Source organism: Culex quinquefasciatus, chromosome 1 (assembly GCF_015732765.1).
Source record: "Culex quinquefasciatus strain JHB chromosome 1, VPISU_Cqui_1.0_pri_paternal, whole genome shotgun sequence".
Taxonomy (NCBI): domain Eukaryota; kingdom Metazoa; phylum Arthropoda; class Insecta; order Diptera; family Culicidae; genus Culex; species Culex quinquefasciatus.
The window spans coordinates 12775090-12797055 of record NC_051861.1 but is presented as its reverse complement, the minus strand read 5'-3'; the positions used below and the strand labels follow the sequence as shown (position 1 = coordinate 12797055).

Below are 21966 nucleotides of genomic sequence, written 5' to 3'. Positions count from 1 at the left end.
CTCTCAAAATAGCGCCCGCACACTTCCCGGAAACAATTCGCGGGCCTGCAGTTGATGAAATTTAGCCTCACCACCCCACCAGAGGGCACTTTTTTGTCGTGGGACTGCGCCTGCAAGTAGACAACCATCGCAGCGCGACGACGACGTGCAGGCAAACAAATATCGCAACCGCCAGCAAGACGCCATCTAGTGGTAATTTTTTTCTCTGGTTTGGTGGAAAGTCAGGGGAGTTGGGTGAAAGGGGAGGGGGTGACAATTTTTCCTCGCCTTTCACACATTTACACAAATGCACAAACGAACACACACACACAGACACACAGGGGGACGAGCGGCGAGAAATGTAATATGAATATTTTTTTTGTTTTTTTTGGTAGTTGTTGTTGTTGCTTTTCGCGTAATGCACTTTAGGGTAAATGAGACGTGGTGTGGTTTTTTGCTTCTTCTTGGTGTTGTTTTCCCCTTCGTTAATATTCTGGTGATGTACAACAACTAGCGCGCACTATTTTTCAGGGCACACCCGGGAAATGGAATGGACGGATTGGAATATTACCAGCGCGAGCACTCGATCTTCCTCGTTTTACTCCTTTTTTCACTCCCTCACTTGCTTCTTTCTATGCACTTTATTATTTTTTATTATTTATTATTTCGGCCAACGTAGCACACTGGTTGACACTTTGCACTTGATTATTATGTTTTGTTGTTGTTGTTGTTGTTGTGTTTATATCTCTCTCCTTGGTTCTTCACAGTGTAAAATTACTGGGCGTCGTTTTTTCTGGGTGTTGGTGAAATAATCTGAAATTAAAAAATAAGGGTACACGTTTGAACATTTTCTATTAATTACATAAATTTCAAAAATATCATAACCATGAGTTATTTAAATTTGATTTAACAAACTTCAGCTTAAAATTACTTCTAATTTTCAACTGATTCAATCATTCATATTTTTTTTCAATGATGCATTTTAAGGTTAAAAGAAAAGGAATTTTCTGATCGACTTGGTATCTTTGGCAAAGTTGTACATTATGATTAGGACTTTTGAGAAAAAAATAGTCACTAAAAGTTGAATACTCAAAATAAATATGTTTTTAAATTTCGATTTTTTAAATTTGTTTTAGAGAACTAAAAAAGGCATCTTCAGCGCAAGAGTCGAGGATGGTACAAAATTGTATAACAAACATATAACATTGTTCAACTTTTCAGCCCCATTTCAGAGTTTAAAAGTCAAATTTTTCAGCACCTGTACCGAAATGTATTACTTTCAATTCTTTTATTTTTGGTAGAGGAAATGAGGTCTTTTCGTCATGCGAGAAAGACAGGAAAAGTTATAAGTTTCACAACGGAATTGCAAAAACAAGTTTTCGTTGACTCAGTTTTGATTGTCGAGTTTAAGTATGACCCCTTATCTACACTAAATAACTCTGTTATAAATTACTTGAATCCAAGAAAAGCACTCCTCAACAAATATTTTCGGGAAACTGGGAAAATTTGCAATCGTTCTGCAAAAATAAAAATCATAATTTTTAAAACCTTTAAGTTTGCTTATAAAATAGTTAAAAATCGTTTTTCGACTTTTTTCGAGATTAGCACTATTTGTTTTTCCTGATTGTTCGAGGAAAATAGCTTCAATGAGATTTTTAAAAGTTATAAATCAGAGTTTATCTGCAAAAAAATAGAAAAAAAACTTCACAAAAATATTTCACGTTGACTGAAACGAGAAAAGAAGTCAGGTTCTGCAATAATGTAAGTCAAAACTAAACTAGAAAGTGTTCAATTCTTAAAAAAACGATTAAAATTGAAAAACATTTATAAAATATGGGTCATTCCAGGTCAACTGAGTACACTTTTGGACTCGACCTTCACCGATTTGGACCAAACTTGAAGGGAACGTTCATCTATCGATAGTTAACAGATATCTCAAGTTTGGTGCTGATTGGACCATCCCTCTTTTTTTGGCACCGCCCTCTTTTTTGACGATTTTCTAAAAAACTTTTTTTTTCTTTTAATCATAACTTTGCAACTATTTGAGCAAAATACTTTCTACAGGTTTTATTTTACAGAAAATTGTCCAAGGAATTCGATAAAAATGAAATTTTAACCCTTAAATGCCCACTTATATTATATTTTAACGTTTTAAGTATTAAAATTCAGTTTTGACCAAATGCTTATATTTTTATTTGTTTTATTTTATCACCATCGTGTTCCCCGGACAATTTTACATAATAATCAATGTCGACCTCAAACTAAAATGAACTATTGGCGAGATACAGCGATTTTACTGAAAAAGTTTGATTTTGCGCAGCACTCGGAAGTACATAGTGTACTTTTCAACAAAAAGGGATGAATCCCGCATAATTCGGTTTTTATATGTGAGAAACTTATTTCGGATTTGAATTCATATGACAGAGTGCAGCGCAAAATCAAACTTTTTCCAGTCAAATCGCTGTATCTCGCCGATAGTTCATTTTAGTTTGAGGTCTACATTGATTATTATGTAAAATTGTCCGGGGAACACGATGTTATTAAAATAAAACAAATAAAAATAAAAGCAATTGGTCAAAACTGAATTTTAATACTTAAAACCAGGGTTGTTAAAATATCAAAATATCACCTCTCAGCAACTACAATTATCTCGCCTGAATATTCATGCCTCAAATACAACTGCTCTTCTCTCTTCATTGAAACTCTCAGCGCCGAACATAGCCGAACACGTTTTTGTGTTTACCCACTCGCGATTGACATTTTCCTTTTCTCTCTCATTCTCGCTTCCACGATCATCCTACCGCAACAGCGTTTAACCACAAAAGCCGCCACAAAACCAATTTTGCAAACGCAGTTTGAAGGGGCGTCATGCGTGGTCGGCTCCTAATCGCCATCTAGCGTTCTCTCATTGCAGTTTTCGGAGAGGTTGAGAGACTCAGCGGTGAGAGCGCATAGTCGAGGAAAAGGGAAGGAATGATAGAGAGAGAATGACATCGCTGGGAATCACGAGACACAAGAAGAGATCTCACAAGCTATAGTGACGGCCGCTATACTCTCGGATATTTTTGGTGCAGAGATAATCTATTGATAGCTTTTCTATCACTCTTTTGCAACACTGCTTAAAACGTTAAAATATAATATAAGTGAGCATTTAAGGGTTAAAATTTCATTTTTATCGAATTCCTTGGACAATTTTCTGTAAAATAAAACCTGTAGAAAGTCTTTTGCTCAAATAGTTTCAAAGTTATGATTAAAAGAAAAAAAAGTTTTCTAGAAAATCGACATAAAAGAGGGCGGTGCCAAAAATAGAGGGCACCAAAATAGATCAGCACCAAACTTGGGATTTCTGTTAACTATCGATAGATGAACGTTCCCTCCAAGCTTGGTCCAAATCGGTGAAGGTCGAGTCCAAAAGTGTACTCAGTTGACCTGGAATGATCCATATGTATTTATGTATGAACTCTTACAATTTTTTGTCAATATTCTCCATGTTATGCAGGCATATTATAACTTTTTTTTCATGACTTAAATTAAAACTTCGATGATTTATTTGCAATTTTTTTTATAGGATTGCATCATTGATTTGGTATTCAGAAGTTACATATAATTAAAAAAATCCGCTGATTGTCGTTTAAAATTGCTTTCAATTTTTATATTTTACTGTAAAATTTAATTTGCAATCAAAAAGTACTTACTGAAATTTTGCCTAAGTGCAGTATTTAAAAGTTAAAACCATTTTCAAACCACCTAAAAAAAAGTAACAGTTTTTCAGTTTAAAAAAAAGTAAGCCTGATGTTGAAAACAATATTTTCGAAAAGCTGAGAAAATTCTTTGACACATTCTACATACTACACACATTTAGCTTACATTTCTGAAAAAAGTGTTTTATATTTGAAAAAAAATGAGCCTATCTCTCAACAAAAAAAGTATTTTTGGGGAGCTAAGATAATTCTGCATTCATTTTGCTTTGCTTTTGCTTTTTGAATCAAACTTTTGTAAAATTATCTGATCTCTTTGAAAAAAAAAAAAACAAATTTTGTGCGAAAGACTTATATTTAAAAAAGACGGGCGATATATTTAGATATTTAGTGCTTTTAAAATTAAATCTTGATTCTTCAAAATTAAAAAATAATACTAAAGATTTGAATTATTTGAGATTTTGAGTTTTCACTTGCTATTTTTTAATGAACAGCTGTCAAATTTGCATGGAAAATGCAAAATTAGAGGTGGGCCAAACCGCTCTTTTTAGGAGCCGCTCAATTTTGTTCGCTCATTAAAAAGAGCCGCTCTTTTGAACGGCTCTTTCGCTCTTTTTGAAAATCCAGATGAATTTTTTTTAAGAATCTGAGTCTGATTTTATAAGTTATTTCACATTGGACTTTTATAAATTAGTTGATAAAAAATTAAAACTGAAATCGAGAAGATGCCCTTGAAAACCATAGGTCTTGTTGGTCTCTATGTCAAGATTTCTACTCGACCCTTAACATTCGAGTAATTAATGGCATCCAAACTTAATTCTAGGATGCTGGATAGTTGCTATTGATTTTAAAATTGCGTTTATTTCTGCTGATTGTGCTTATGCTGATATTTTATTTGGAGAAAATATTCTGTGAACTCTTTTCTACATTCTGATTTAATCGATTAAGTCAATAAACGCTTAAGTTTAATCGGACAAAAGGATTTATTTTTTTTTCCAAAAACTCTAAACTATTTAGTAGATTTTTGGTAATATTTTACAAATTATGCAATTTGAAATGCTCAAATTTGAGTTTCGGTAATACTTTAGTGTTCGGAATGGCAAAATCAAGTGGAATAAATTGATAACTCTTTTACTTGACGTTTTAACCAAATGGTGTTTCGGAATAGTTGTTGTACTTGATCAGGGCTATCTTTTAAAGTTGTTGACATACAGGGTGACGACGTGTCATCCAAGAACTAACTTTGTTGGATGACGTTGTAGGGCTTTGGTGTTTTCGGCAAAGTTGTAGAGGAGAAAATTTCATGAAGAGATAACGCCATTTTTGCAAAAATGGTCCAAAAAAGCACTTTTTTGGTGATAACACAAAATATTAGCATTTTAGCGGCCTACTACGTTCAAAAAAATTGATTATGACAGAAAGTTACCCATCTTTGCCGAAGACAGCAAAACGTTTTGAGCCTTTATTGAGGAGTTATAACCACTTTCAACTGCATTTCCTGGAAATATATCCGTGTCTATCGGTGTCTATTTTTAGATATCTCAATTTGAATTTGGCGGTTTTGAATCAATTTATTTATTATTTTTAAGCGGAATCTTATTGAAAACGTGGTAATAATCAGTATATTGAAGGGTAAATTGAACGATTAGTGAATAATACATAGATATGGAAAATGCATTGGTCTTGCTTAAAATTATGACACACATTCTAAAATTATGAATAAAAACATGTTTAGCCCAAAAATAATGTAAGTGAAAATTTTAAATAAATGTTCGTTTTTAAAATTAAGTTTTTTTTTAATTAAGATTTATATTTGGTCACTTTAGAAAGGTTATCGTATAAGCAAAGTATTTTCCATAAAAATCGATCAATTTACCTTTCAATTTACCGATTTTCACCTCGTATTAATTATGATTTCGTTTATAAATAAATTGATAAAAAAAAACGTCAAATTCAAATTAAGATATCTAAAAATAGACACCGATAGACACGGAGATATTTTTAGGAAATGTAGTTGAAAGTGTAGACCGTAAGCTGGGGTGAGATTGATAGCCCGTGTGGCATTGATAGAAATTTGATTTGGCCATTTATTTAGATACAACCAATATAACAGGATAACAGTCACGTGTTTGCACATATGTTCGATAATAAGGTAGCCCTTAATGCTAATATACTCAAAATTCTCAAAAATGTTGAGCTATTAATTTGACGGGCATTTTAAAAACCTATCAAAGTCACCCCGGGCTATCAATATCACCCCAGTTTACGGTACTTTCAGGTGCATTGTTCGTTTTTGCACCAAAATGCGCCATTTTGAAAACAAAGCAACTTGAAAATAGCTCAAAATCGCTTAAAAATGGTTATAACTCTTCAATACAGGCTCAAAACAACAACTTTGGTGGATGTGTAATTTTATGTCATAAACAACTCTTCAGAACATAGTAGGCCGCTAAAATGCTAACATTTTGAGTTATCACCAAAAAAGTGCTTTTTTGGACCATTTTTGCAAAAATGGCGTAGATTAAGAGCTGCAAATTCGGCACCATCGACAAACTTTCATGAAATTTTTACTTCTACAACTTTGCCGAAGACACCAATGCCCTACAACGTCATCCAACAAATCCCTTATCAAGTACAAAAACTCTTCCGAAGACACCATTTGGCTAGGACGTCAAATAAAAGAGTTATCAATTTATTCCACTTAATTTTGCCATTCCGAACACTGTGAAATGCTGCAATGGTTTGCTGATTTTTGTTGTTTACAAAAAAACGAATTTGTTTTCGGAATTGATGTAAAGTTTTTCATTCGGTGGAAATGTAAAATAATATAAACCTAAAATGTGATTATATTTCTCAAGTCTGGTTAACTCCGACGTAACCTGAAACAAATTTAAGCTGAACTCGCTTGACATTGGTCTAAATGTACAAGTGTCTTAAAATGACTCCTCAGCTATGGCAAGCAGCGCAGAGCACAAAAAATATTCGCAGGTTACAACCATTTCAGCCGTTCTGCTTGGAGGTCCGCGCGCAACTAATACAGATACGGTGAAATATTTACAGGTATGGACAAATCGCAAAATATGCAGAATACCGTGTTGCTCGAAATCGGCATCCTTCATTTGTCTATTTAGGTAGTAGGTGCCACTTGGTTGCACTTTTTTTTAGTACATGAGTGTACTTTTGGTCGAAACGCGCTAAGTGGCTCACGTGGCCCAAGCTTCGCACACTTGTATGGCCGCCCGCAATTATCTGTTTGGGTCAAATTCTGTCACTTTGGTGGCGAATTGGTGCTGGTGAAACAGTTTCGAGGTGACAGCGATTAGTGTTGAGGTTGGTTTGGAACGGGCATACTTGAGTCATAGTTCATAGTAGTATTTTTAGAAATTTTGAACAAACTTTGCATGAACTCACTAATTGTCCCATATTCACAAATCTCCATTACCCCCTTAAAAGAGCTTGAAGAGGAGCAACAGTTGCTTGTTTGCTGGTGGCGTGGAGGCTATTAAGCTGTACATACCGAACAAATTTAGCAACATTCAACAGGTTGCACAAAACCTGATGCCGCTGGTGCAGCACTCAAGCCCCGAAAGTCAGGGAGCGGAAGTCAGAAAGCAATGTAGAGCAGAGCAGACTGCACAATTTTGTGCCAAAAGTGCTTTACTTGAACTTTGGTGCAGTAGCTGCTGCGGACGTCCTTGGACGTCGTTATCCACTGGCCAAGCTCCTGTCCTGTTGTGGGAAACGGATCCGAATTTGGGATTAAGAGCGACCCGAGCAGAGAAAAACTTGGGTGCAGACTGGCGGAATTCACGGTGCACTCTTGGAACGTTATTACAGAACAGCCCTAGTGATAGAGCAGATCTAGAGCAAAACAGAGCAGATTATATGAAAAATTATTCGATGAAACAGTTCTAGTGACGGAACAGCCCTACCACTGCACAGTGGTCCAGATCGCAAAATTAAGTGGAAAATGGATTTTCCGAAAAATGGTGACGTTTTGGAGCTTTGGTGTCTTCAGAAGAGTTGTTGCAAATGGAAAGGGGCAACTTTTGGTTTGGTTCAAAATTAGGTGGTTCACGATTAGGGTGATTTTGAAAATCTAACTTTTCAGAATATTTTTGGGAATTTTTGTCTTCTAGAAAGTTGATGGGCTTGCCAATCAAGCAACTTTGTCGAAGACACAAAATTTATCTCGTAATCTACGCCTTCTATGACCAAATTTATAAAAGCATCTGAGCAAACCTTCAAAATCAGTTTTGAACGTGGCAATTCAGGGTTAACTTTAGAGAAAAGTGATATTCGGAGCACTTTTAGAGCTCTACAAAACAAACATTTTCATTTTTGACATGTCAATTTGGACTTAAGGGTCAAAAGTTACAGCCATTTAAGGTAAAGATGCAAATTTAAAACTTAAATATCTCAAAATGGCGCAAGCCAATTTTAAGCACTAGGTTGCATTTGAAAGAAGAGATCTAGCACTACAAACGAAAAAATCTCAGGGTGTTTTTTAAACTTGAGATATCTTCATTTGAAAAGTCTAATTTTCAAGGAAAACCATAGGACCATTCGAAATTCGAAAATTGTCCAAATATATGTTTTTCCATGTAATTTTGCGCTGAATCTGAATCTGCCCTCAGAATTGAGCCAAAATGTCAACAAATCGATTTTGGTCATATTTTGGGTTTAAATGATAATTTTACATGGAAACCCAAAATATGACCAAAAATCGATTTGTTGACATTTTGGCTCAATTCTGAGGGCAGATTCAGATTCAGCGGGCAAAATTACATGGAAAACATATATTTGGACAATTTTCGAATTTCGTTAGGTGGTCCCATATGGTTTTCCCTTGAAAATTAGACTTTTCAAATGAAGATATCTCAAGTTTAAAGAAAAACACCCTGAGATTTTTTCAGCGTCTGTAGTGCTAGATCTCTTCTTTCAAATGCAACCTAGTGCTTAAAATTTGGCTTGCGCCATTTTGAGATATTTAAGTTTTAAATTTGCATCTTTACCTTAAATGGCTGTAACTTTGACCCTTAAGTCCAAATTGACATGTCAAAAATGAAAATGTTTGTTTTGTAGAGCTCTAAAAGTGCTCGAATATCACTTTTTCTAAAAGTTAACCCTGAATTGCCACGTTCAAAAACTGATTTTTGAAGGTTTGCTCAGATGCTTTTATAAATTTGGTCATAGAAGGCGTAGATTACGAGATAAATTTTGTGTCTTCGACAAAGTTGCTTGGATTGGCAAGCCCATCAACTTTCTAGAAGACAAAAAATTCCCAAAATATTCCTGAAAAGTTAGATTTTCAAAATCACCCTAATCGTGAACCACCCTAATTTTGAACCAAACCAAAAGTTGCCCCTTTCCATTTGCAACAACTCTTCTGAAGACACCAAAGCTCCAAAACGTCACCATTTTTCGGAAAATCCATTTTCCACTTAATTTTGCGATCTGGACCACTGTGCACTGGTGACGGAACAGAACTACCGATGGAACATTTCTAGTTACGGAACAGCCCTAGCGATGGAACAGTTCTAGTGACGGAACAGCCCTACCTATGGAACAGTTTTAGTGATGGAACAGCCCTAGCGATGGAACAGTGCTAGTGACGGAACAGACCTACCGATGGAACATTTCTAGTTACGGAACAGTTCTAACAATGAAACAGTTTTAGTGATGGAACAGCCCTAGCTATGGAACAGTTCTAGTGATAGAACAGCACTAGCGATGAAACAGTTCTAGTGACGAAACAGTTCTAGTGATAGAACAGCACTAGCGATGGAACAGTTCTAGTGATGGAACAGCCCTAGCGATGGAACAGTTCTAGTGGCGGAACAGCCCTAGCTATGGAACAGTTCTAGTGATAGAACAGCACTAGCGATGAAACAGTTCTAGTGACGGAACAGTTCTAGTGATAGAACAGCACTAGCGATGGAACAGTTTTAGTGATGGAACAGCCCTAGCGATGGAACAGTTCTAATGGCGGAACAGCCCTAGTCATGGAAAATTTCTAATGGCGGAACAGCCCTACCTATGGAACAGACCTACCGATGGAATATTACTAGTTACGGAACAGTTCTAGCAATGGAACAGTTTTAGTGATGGAACAGCCCTAGCTATGGAACAGTTCTAGTGATAGAACAGCACTAGCGATGAAACAGTTCTAGTGACGAAACAGTTCTAGTGATAGAACAGCACTAGCGATGGAACAGTTCTAGTGATGGAAAAGCCCTAGCGATGGAACAGTTCGAATGGCGGAACAGCCCTAGTGATGGAAAAATTCTAGTGGCGGAACAGCCCTACCTGACGGAACAGCCCTACCGATGGAACATTCCTAGTTACGGAACAGTTCTAGCAATGGAACAGTTTTTGTGATGGAACAGCCCTAGCGATGGAACAGTTCTAGTGATGGAACAGCCCTAGCTATGGAACAGTTCTAGTGACGGAACAGCACTAGCGATGGAACAGTTCAAGTGAGGAAACAGTCCTAGCGATGGAACAGGCCTATCTATGAAACAGTTCTAGTGACGGAACAGCCCTACCGATGGAACATTTCTAGTGATGGAACAGTTCTAGCAATGGAACAGTTTTAGTGATGAAACAGCCCTAGCAATGGAACAGTTCTAGTGATGGAACAGCCCTACCGATGGAACATTTCCAGTTACAGAACAGCTCTACCGATGCAACATTTCCAGTTACAGAACAGCCCTACTGATGGAACAGTTTTAGTTATGGAACAGCTCTAGCGATGGAACAATTCTAGTGACGGAACAGCCCTAGTAACAGAATCAAAAATTAAGTACAGAACAAGTCAAAAAGGAGACCTTGTAATGCGGTCAAGGTGGCACAAATGCAGATCGAATCTTCTGCTCGGGCTAACCAGGAGCCCACATTCAAACGAGCGCTTCCGTTCCCCAAAACTCCAAAAAACAAACCCCGAAACGAGAGACACGTTGATTGGAATGCTCTCCAGTTGCAGGGTTCCCTTCTATATTTGCGGTAGCACTCGTCCCCTCCCTCCCCCCAGAAACCCCGCAAACTCGGTGGACAAAAGACCGGAATCATGCACTAGAGATTGCACCCGATTTAGGAGATTTGGATCTCGCCGTACCACCGACCAACCGGCATGCTCTCTTCCGTACCACAAAAGCGATTACACGTGAATGCCCCGAAAATTTGTTTTGCCCCGACGACGACGACGACGACGACTAGGTGGCGCTAGGTGGGTACCTGGGCGAACTTCACACCAAAGCGACGGGATCGTTGCGCGGGAGGGACCGGGAGTTAAACGGTTTTGGGGTTCAGTTTGCGCCAGAATATGGTCCCAGTCTGGTCACAACTTCATCGTTTCGCCACCAGGTGGCAGGGTTGGGAAAAGTTTTACGCTGAAATTCTAAACTGCTCAATTTGTAAGCAATTTTTAAGGTTAGGTTTCCCGCATCCCTGTCGATTCGAACCCCGGACAAATCGGAGGAACGGAAGGCAGCTTTTAAATTCATATTAATTTTCGGGTTTGTTAGAGCGGGTGGCTCAGCGATACTACGGTGTTGTCGCGTCGCCAAAAGTTATGCAACCCCAGCACCCCCCCCCCCCCCACCCCCGGGGGTGCGCGGGGAATCGTTTTCGACGATTAGTTGGAGCGCTCGGAGTGGAGTCTCGTTGGCTGAATGCGAGATCGTAATCATCGTTCGTTTTCGAGGGTTTCCTTTTGCATACATGAACGGCAATAGTTGGGTCAGGGGGGATGGTAACAAAATGCGATTTTGGGATTCGTGTGGCGGCATACGGTAATGGGACACGTGTTGGAATTGGTACGAGCAGTTGGGCAAAGTCCTTGATGCTCAGGCTCGCGCGTTGAAACAGTGGTGAATTCGTGCCTCAAAACTAAACTAAACATGAAATATATTTATGTAAAGTAATTTTTAGAAGGATTTCATCATAATCAAAATGAATTAAATAGTTTTGAATTCCACCGGAGGTATAATGTTGGCCCATTGCTTTTATAATTTGCCTTGGAAAATTGTTTGATTTTCTTTTATTTCCAAGTTTGTTGTCAAATTTCAGTTTATTTAAATTACACAACTCGACAATTGATTATTAGTAAACGCTTCGGTTACCAAAATATAAAATGAAATTATTAAATTTATCAAAACAAAAAATTTTAATGTGTTAGCCGATAAATGTTTTGAATACTCTAATTTAAAGCTTTAAAAATCCTAACTTATTCGTTATTTTTTATTAGAATATTTCCTTTGAGAACAAATTTCATCTTCAATCTGCATTTAAAACGAGCAATTGGGTGCTAAAGCCCTATGTCAATTTTTATGTACAACGGTAAAAAACACGATCAAAAACCATTTCTGATCACTATTTTTCATTTTAACGCAAAAAAAAAATTATAACAAGAAAACATTTTTTCGATGGATCAACTATAGTCCCCTTGGAACGAGCTGTCAAGTAGGAACTTTTCTGTCAAGAAGGACCGCGAGGTTAATTTTTCAAAATTGATTAAAAAATCCATTTTAAACTCTTTGTGGTCGAAAAATAAGCTTTATCGCTGAAAACAATAATATCAGCAATCTAAGCTTCATTTTAGGACCCAATTCTTCACCAAACCCGGAAATGGATTTTATTTGTATTTTTTTATACAGCTCAGACATTGTGGGGCCTTCCCTATAACCAAAGAGACTATTTTGTGGCATTGGTTTACCCATATAAGCCTCCATACCATTTATGTTGCTGTCCATACAAAAATGGTACGTTATTATTCAAACAGCTGTAACTTTTGGGCGAATTTTCTGATCAATTTGGTGTCTTGGGCAAAGTTGAAGGTATTGTTGATGACTTTTGAGAAAAAAAAGGTACACGGAAAAAATATTTGCCGATTTTTTAATTAACTTTTTTTTAGCATGAGCATGAGAGACCACCCATGGTTGTCCTTCTCCGTTGCTGAACAGAACCGTAATATCCTTTCAGCACTACTGATTATAGGCTTCGACTATCAAGTGGTATTTCCCTTATCAACAGCATGTATGAATGCGCTTAAAAGATAAAACACCATGATTGCCATAACAAGATCAGTTGTGAATAGGTAACAGTCATTGGCCACCAACGGCGCCCGCCATGTCAGTTTGTAGATCTCGATTTTAAGGGACGGGAATGTTAGTTAGCGCAGGTTGCTACTAGGGCAGCTGATTTACTTTGTGCTTACACCCCACGAGCGCGATGCAAAATGAAAACTCGATAGAAAATATGTTTTTCTTGGTACCCAGCTATGGGAGAGAATCATGCCAACGTCCAACAAACAAAAACAAACTAGGGGAAATATACCCTTTCTAATCAAACACCTATCTTCGTCATATGGAGAGTTTGATGCTCGATTTAAGCTTCAAAAAAACTATTTAGGCTATAAACTTACCAGCAACAGCACCGCCTCGAGTAAGCACGCAAATTTATGCCATTTACTGGCCAAAAAGATCAAATTTAATGCACTTTTGATCATAATTTCTATTTTGCGAGACCATTTTTCATCATTTTGATGGCACACACATCCACACGCAAGATCAGAGGTTAACTGCTTAACGAAAGTGGCCATGATCGATGACGACCAACTTTTTCAAAACTTTTTTTCGTAAAATCGCGATAACTCGTGATGTTTATGAGCAAACCTCTTATGTCTATATATCAAAATTTTTGTAATTGTCTGTTCTACAACTTTGTAGAACATTGTTACACTCTAAAAAATAACCCTGCAAAGTTAGAAAAAACAGGAAATTTTAAAATGAAAAATTTTGTTCTAAATGAAAAAATGACCCTTCTGGATCAATGAAGATTCGAATAGTATATTAAATTTCCCATAAAATGACATGTTCCAAATTTTTTTACAGTCGAATAACGGAAAATGGTAGAATTTTTAAAACTTTTTTAGTGTTTTTTTTTTCGATGAAAAATACGTTTTTTCGGAATTCTGAGTACGCCATCAAATCGGGCGTCTAATTTTACATCACCGTTTCAGGCTGCAAATTATTGAAAAACACCTCTTTTTTCGCATGTTCAAAAATGGAAGGGGTCGTACCGCCCCTCCGTCACGAGATAACAAAAAACGGACCTCGGATTCGTGATCAGGGACGAAAGTTACCCCTTAGGACAAAGTTTCACGCAAATCGAAGAGGGGTCGGGGCAACTGCTGTGTGAGTTGGCGGAGAACTACCCATAAAATTGCTTCCAACTACCGGCAACATGTGTTTTTGACCATTACTTAGTCACTCACTTGAAAAATAATCCCGAAAAATGTAAATAATTAGCAAGCACCAACAAAAAAAAACAAACGCTAAGTCTTTTGACGTTTCAATTTTGACTACCCATTCCAATCGAAGGCTGAAGAAAACCGAGCGAGGAGCGAAGGCAAATAAAGAACAAAGGGTGGCCACCAACACCACCAACATGCTGGTGCAGCGCCTGTTAGAGTGAGCAAGTGCTGCCAGGAAACTTTCTCTATAAATGCTACTTTTCGTGAGTGTTCGCTTAAAATTTCATCAATTTTGGAAAGAAAAAAAGAACTAAGCTGAAAATATAGAAATGGGCGTGGCTCAATGCACTCAACTGATTAGAATGCATTCTTGAAATATTTTTATTAAATGCTTGTAAAAGGAATAGCATAACTTTTAATAAAAGTGAAAATAAACAAAAATGTTCACAAAAAGTTGCTCTACTCGTTGGTGTACTTGGTTTTAGTGAATTTCTAGGATCAATCCAGATTATCCAGCATCATTCAAACACGACCGCTTATTAGGCTTAAATTGGGCATATTTCCCCTATTCAAAATTACGCTTCGTGTAATACCCAGATTGCGAATTATAAAAATTGGAATACTTTTGCAAAAAAAAAATACGCCTATACAAAAAATTTTAGTACTTTATTTAAACTATATATTTTAAAACGTAAATACATAAAAATGTCGCTTCGTTTGATGCCCATATTTAGCATTAAGAAAATTTGAGTATTTTCGACAAATACGCTATAGAGCAATTCCAGCTCACATCAGGAATATTTCTGGTACTTTTGCTCCCGACCCTCTCTGATTTCAATGAAACTTTTTAGACATGTTATACTAGGCCTATAAAAGCCATTTTTGTGTATATGTTGCACTCGATAATGACATTTAAGAAGGGCGTAAGAGTTTTCAATATTTTTGTATTTTGTAATTTAAATATTGCTGTATCTCGGAGCCGTTGCATCGTATCAAAAAGTGGTCAAAGACAAACTTGTAGGAAATTAGACGAGCTTTTTGAAAAAAATTACACTGAAAGAAAAATACACGCCAATTTCATGAGAATTTTAAATTTTTAAATTTAAAAGTTAAATTTAAAGGTGATGTTACGATTTTTTTTCGTTCAAAATTTTTGTGAAAATAGCCTAAAATGTGACAAAAAGATTCACGAAAAATGCAGGATGATACGTCTCTCCTAAAAAATACAAAAATCATTTACTAAACTACTGTTACTGTTTTTTTGAAAAGTGGTCAAAATTTTCAAAACCCGATAGTGAGAATCGATTCCTCAGACAATTTTACATAAAAGTCTCCATATTGTTGAAAAATGTTGAAAAAATAGGTTTTTTTGTGGTTTATGGCAATTTCTATATGACAGAATTGATTTTTCAGTCTCGTAAATATTTTTAACGGAAAGCTCGTCCCATTTTCCATTAGTTTGCCTTTGACAGCTTTTTAATTTGACTCGTTTAAATATTAACGTAAGCATATTTACTATCCGGGTTTCTACCACACTTCTATTCTATTCTATTCTATTTTCAGTTATGAGCAATGTTATGTAGCTTATATCTGTAAGCCCATACAAAAAAAAAAGACATTTTGTTGCCCCCTAATTTTTCGGGACTTCAAGGGCAGGGAGACAAAAACGATGCACTACCTTCCCTTTCTAAAGCAATCGAATCCAGAAGAGAAAGGATCACCAGTAGTGTTGGCCAGAGCCGGGATTCGAACCCCGATCTACAGCTTACGAGGCAGAAGCGTTACCACTAAGCTACTAGCTACGTGGCTCGGTCCAAATACGATCACGGTCACGAAAACCGGAAATGGAATTTATTTGAATTTTTGATTTGGTTAAATCTTTAAGGGGCTTGCTTTGTTTTACATGAAAATTAAGCTTGAATTAAGATTTAAATAAGTTATTTATTTTTAAAAGAGTCTTGAACAGAAATTGCATTTTTTAAATTTATAAAATTGATAAAAATAAGTAAACAGAATTCAACCCCCTACAATTTCACCAGTTCAACCCCCGGGGGCAGTAAGCCTCCAAAAAGGCCAAACAGCCAAATCTCGGTCTCCGGCAGCAACAGGGTCGCCCAGATATTCCACGTGGCCCGCGTGCGCTTCTCACCTTGAACACCCCACGAACTCACACGTGAGCACGTGGACCGGTTTAGGTTCAAGCTTTTGCTGGGGCCTGCAGTTTTCGGAGAGTTGCGACTGTAGTAAAAGGAAACAAATGAATGAATTAATGAGTGTAGATATTTCCCCTCCCGGCAAACGCCTTCTCCACCTTCAAAGTGGCACTGCGTCCGAAGAGTCGCGGGGGGTGTTGGTCGGCGGCAACAGATTGCATAATTAGCAGTTACCGTTTTCGCAATTTAGCTCGTTTTTTGGAACCACTCCAGGCTCTGGTGCTTCAGGTCCCCATCATTAGCGACCGACCGACCGACGTTCCTCGAAAAGCAGATTTTGGCAAGAAGAGAGCCAAACCATCTCCTGGTTTGGGGCGAATGTCAGTTTTAATTGCTAGGTGTCACTAGTTGGTGTCGAGCAATTGCAGCAATTTGGGCGCGCGTTCTTTACGATTTAATTTGGTGAAGTGGGGTTCGTTTGAAATTGGTGACGAGACCGCATCATTATTGGGCCACTTTTGGATGTTGACTGAGTGGTTTTTGGTGAAGTGGTGTAATAATTGCAATCAGTTATGAAATTGAAAGGTTGGCTGAATGTTGGCAGAATTGCACATCATTCCACGGAATTTTGTCCTGAGCTATGACGACTTCAAGACCAAATCACGGAAACGATTTTCGCTACCGGCCATTTTAGCCGGAAACCAGTCACCCAGGTAAAAACGCAGGCAATTATCTGTCCACGGTCATCGCGCATTAGGTGCCCCCACCTCCCCCCTTGTCCATCACTCCACCTTCAAATAGCTTTAGGATAATGAATGGCTCCATTCAGGGAAGGTCCACGAAGAATTGCGCCACCGCCGTAGCCGTGGCAAAAAATATTGTCGATTCCGCCAAGCCAAGCAATTTGCATACGAAACTAATAACAATATATTTATCTCCTCTATTCAACCCTAATAAACACATTCACTTTGGCAATGGTATGGTGCTGGGACACTAACTTGGGACTGTCCCTAAGGCTAAAATGTCCCATGTTGAGGCGATTTAATTATTTGAATGAAAAAAATAACGTGGAACAAAACAAACAAAACATCAATGTGGCATCAAGGGTTAACCCTAACCGTTAAACAAGTATTTTTTTTCGCAAATCTCCCCTCTCGGAAGATGCGTCTCTGTCCGTTGCCGGCACAACACTGCACACCGGCCAAATGGTCATAATTCCACGAATGTGACGGGGCAAATTTTTTCGGTGAATGGGTTGCTGCACATCTGGGACTTGGCATTTTTAAGCTGCATATCTGAGATCGATGCCCCGTTAGATGCGGTGGATAGTTGTGCGAAGGAAAAAATTGAGGAGAAATATTTAACGATGAACAGTTAGGTAACCGATTTTTTTTGTGTTTTCAAACTAAGGTGAAATATTGGTGGTCGTGAAATTTTTTTTATACATTTTGTTACAATTTTTGAATGTGTTGAATGATTTAATTCTTAATTTCCCCTGTTTTCAGTTTTCGTAAGTATTTTTTTTACAGATAATCTGGTAATTTTCCGATTTTTTTGGTAGAGTTACCAGATTTGTGGAATGTTTTCAAAATATTTAAAGGTTTTTTTCATTTAAACTATTACAAAAGTCAATTTAAAACTCAAAAATAATTCTCAAACATTTAGAAGCGGCTTTACGCAAAGCTTTACTTTTTCATTGATGATGCAAATATTTTTAAAAGTTTTTTGGTGGGCAAATTAACAAGTATTTTAACATGTATTTAACATGTATTTTTAATTTTCGTGCATTTTCGATGTACAGGTAAAGCAATGCATAAAGTTTTTTTTTTCTCAAACCCTTGACTTTTTTAAACTAATAATAGGGTAATTCTCTACCAACTCACACAAAATCGGGAAAAGTTGCCCGACCCCTCTTCGATTTACGTGACACTATGTCCTAAGGGGTAACTTTTGTCCCTGATCACGAATCCGAGGTCCGTTTTTTGATATCTCGTGACGGAGGTGCGGTATTTTTGAACATGCGAAAAAAAGAGGTGTTTTTCAATAATTTGCAGCCTGAAATGGTGATGAGATGGAAATTTGGTGTCAAAATGACTTTTATGTAAAATTAGACGCCCGATTTGATGGCGTATGTGCTCAGAATTCCAAAAAAACGTATTTTTCATAAAAAAATACAAAAAAAAGTTTTGAAAACTCTTCCATTTTTCGTTACTTGACTGTAGAAATTTTTAAAACATAAAATTAGGGGGCGAGGGGGTAATATGCACCCCCTAAGGGAAAACTGTGATTTCTCAACCATAACATCAATTCTGTGGAAGAATTTTGTTAGATGTTCTAAAACAACTATTATTCTTCGTCACCCATGTATAAAAACTCATGAAATCCCTTCAAAATTGCTTAAAAATGCATATTTCTTAAAATATTTTTGATTGATTTCTAACAATCATGCGGGGCAATATGCACCACAACATTGGGGCAAAGTGCACTACAACAACGGGGCAAAATGCACCACAACAATGGGGCAAAATGCACCGGGTAAAAGCAGTTTTCACTAGTCACCACTAGACGACACCACTGTTTTTACAAAGGAGCATCACAGCGGTGCATTTTGCCCCGAAAACGTTTATTACATAAAATTTAATTAAAAATAAATTTTTTAATGTTTTTGGACTCATCTATCTATAGAATAATGAAGATTGTGGTAAAAACTATAAAAAAACACTTAGAATATCAATAAATGCTTTTTATATTGTCCAAAAATCATATTGGAAGTTCAATAAAAATTAGATCAAAACACAACATTTTAAAGTTTTTCAAATAACTTTGGCTGTTTTTATCCTACCATGATCAAACTTTTCCAGCATAGTTTTACAATGTTAAGCTTCCAATTTCTATGATTTTTTCCCCGGAAAATTCTTCCTAATATCGAGAAAAGCTGGGGTGCATATTACCCCCTCTCCCCCTACATGAGAAATTTAATGTACTTTCGAATCTACATTCCAGAAGATTCATTTTTTCATTTAGAACAAAATTTTTCATTTTAAAATTTCGTGTTTTTTCTAACTTTACAGGGATATTTTTTAGAGTGTAATAGTGTTCTACAAAGTTGTAGAACAGACAATTAAATTTTTTTAATATTTATACATAAGGGGTTTGGTTATAAATATCACGAGTTATCGCGATTTTATGTAAAAAAAAGTTTTGAAAATTATACGTTTTGTGTTTCTCTTTGTTACGTCGTCCGTGTCTATCGCGGGTGACCATGAACGGCCATGATCGACGACGACCAACTTTTTCAAAACTTTTTTTTCGTAAAATCGCGATAACTCGTGATGTTTTTGAGCAAACCCCTTATGTGTATACATCAATTTTTTTGTAATTGTCTGCTCTACAACTTTGTAGAACATTATTAAACTCTAAAAAATATCCCTGTAATGTTAGAAAATACACGAAATTTTAAAATGAAAATTTTTGTTCTAAATGAAAAAATTACCCATCTGGGTCAATAAAGATTCGAAGAGTACATTAAATTTCCCATAAAATGACATGTTCCAAAAAATGTTACAGTAACGGAAAATGGGAGATTTTTTTTAACTCTTTTATTGTTTTTTTTTTTTCGATGAAAAATACGTTTTCACGGAATTCTGAGTACGCCATCAAATCAGGCGTCTAATTTAACATAAAAGTCCCTTTTGGCGAAAAATGTCTATCTCATCACCGTTTCAGGCTACAAATTACTGAAAAACACCTCTTTTTTCGCATGTTCAAAAATGAAAGGGGTCGTACCGCCTCTACCTAAAATTTTCATATTATTTATTTTCATATTTTATCCTCTAAAAAATTGATTCACGGACAAAAAGTCAAAAGTGGACAAAAGATTGAATAGACAACAGGCCGAAAGAAAACAAAAAAAAAATGGCTGACCATTTTTATTAGATTTAAGTCAGTTTTGAAATATTTTACGGTTTATCGATGAATGGTAATTTTAATTCCTTCAATTTTTTTGTGGTTTTTCAAGTACTTTTCGTTTGTACGACGCGTGCTGAAAATGTCTTCTTTATGCAATTTGTGGCGTAAACTACTTGAGGAGCTAATCGATTATTTTATATATTTTTGTATTTTTTTTTGTTTTACTAATGTAATGTGTTTGAACTAGTTTTAAAAGAAAAAGTTCAGTTTTTCCTGAATTTTCTTATTTTTTAATCTGTGAACAGTTATTTAACCAGTTTTATGGTTCATTCAGAAATGTGTTTTTTTTTGTAAAAAAATAAATATTTTAGTAATTTTTTTAACTTCTCTGTTTTTTATATAAAAAATGCAATCGAAAGGTACTTTACAAATTTGTTGATAAAATGCACTTTTTTAAAGATGCAGCCGCTTTCAGTTTAATTTCAACTAAAGAATTCCCGCTTATCGATTTTTTTTAAATTGTGTCCATGATGTTCAATTTTGATTTTTCGAAAAATTTAGCAACTAATTGTCAATTTTTCAATGTTGAAAATTGAAATGCTTGTAATATTTTATGATTTTTCTGAATTTTTTTGAATAAAGACTACCATTTCAAAAGGGCCAAGCATTCAATGTTACAATGTTCAATGTTATGCATGATTAAAATTTTTTTAAATGTTTTTTTTTAACTGTCGAAAACGGATGATTAACATGGCTTAAATGCACTTTCTTTATATTTTAATTCCACAATTTTGGCGGCCATTTCCGATTGAAAAAAAAACCATTAGAGTAAAAAAAAAAAAAAACGTCAATATATTTCTTCGTGGTTCTCATAATCGTGAACTGACTTCACGGTTTCGAGAATTGATTTTTTTCTGTGATTCTCGGAAAATTGCAAAAAAAGAATTAAAAAAATATAAAAATTTAAATAATTGAAGTGCCTTTTCGTTGCCCAGTTATTTTACAATCATTAGTTTTCAAAAAACTCCAAGTACTGAAGAGATTTTTTTTTCGCCGAAAAAAAATTTTTTTTAAGCTGTCCTGTACTTAGGAATTTTACAAAAAATTCAAAATATTTTTTATCGATTTCAGGCATGCTAAATATGATTTTAAACTCAGGAGAATGCTTTTTCAATTGTTTTCAGTTGTAAAGACAATTGAAAAATATTTATTTTGCCCCTTCATTTTCGAACTGATTTTTTAAAAGAAGGGGAGGGGGGAAGCGGCATAAACTTTGAAAAATATTTGCAACGGCCTTTATAACAAAGTTATTTCTTGGATTTTTTTTCTATATTTTCAGCAAATCTTCTATTTTTTAGTAAGTTCAAACATGAGCACTTCTTCGAATAGTTTCATTGGAATAGCCCGATTTATAAATATTTCTGGGATTTTTTTTATTCCTTATGTTATGTTCAATGTTTAACTTCAAATTCACTCTTTTATATCCTTCAAAATACTAAAGTGAGAGTGAGTGTCAAGTAAAGTTTTATTCCGCCAATAAAGAAGAAGGTTTGCCGTTCGCCCATATGCTACCAATGTATTTGTATGTTTCATTTCATTTTATTAGGTTGCTTTAACAATTACATTGGTGCAGTTGTTATCCTGAGCTGAGATATGGGAAGAGAGTTTACTGGTACTAGGGAGAACGAATTGGACAGAGAAGGAAAAAAACTGCAAAAATAACCTTCAAAATAGCTAATAGATGTGGGATAGTTAGAGGAACATATTTGCATGTATTTGTCTATTTTGGGTTCTTTCCAGAATTCTATACATTTCTGGAGTTTTTTTTAAATGTCCAATAAACAAAATTTTAAGTTACTCAAGGCGGTTTAAAAAACACCCAAAAAGCAAAAACTGGAAATTTGGCTTTTTGGTCCTTTTCAAAAAAAATTCCAGATCTCAATTTTTTTACTAGGTCCAATAATAATATGAA

At 35.9% G+C, this 21966-nt stretch overlaps 1 long non-coding RNA gene across 1 annotated transcript in view; it reads right to left on the bottom strand.

The window, feature by feature from the left end:
* Positions 1 to 458: 458 nt before the first annotated feature.
* LOC119765922 overlaps positions 459 to 21966 on the bottom strand; it is an 82738-nt gene continuing 61230 nt past the window's right edge. The window contains exon 2 of the long non-coding RNA XR_005276933.1: positions 459 to 792. This is a non-coding gene — a long non-coding RNA (uncharacterized LOC119765922). The remainder of the gene's footprint in view (positions 793 to 21966) is intronic.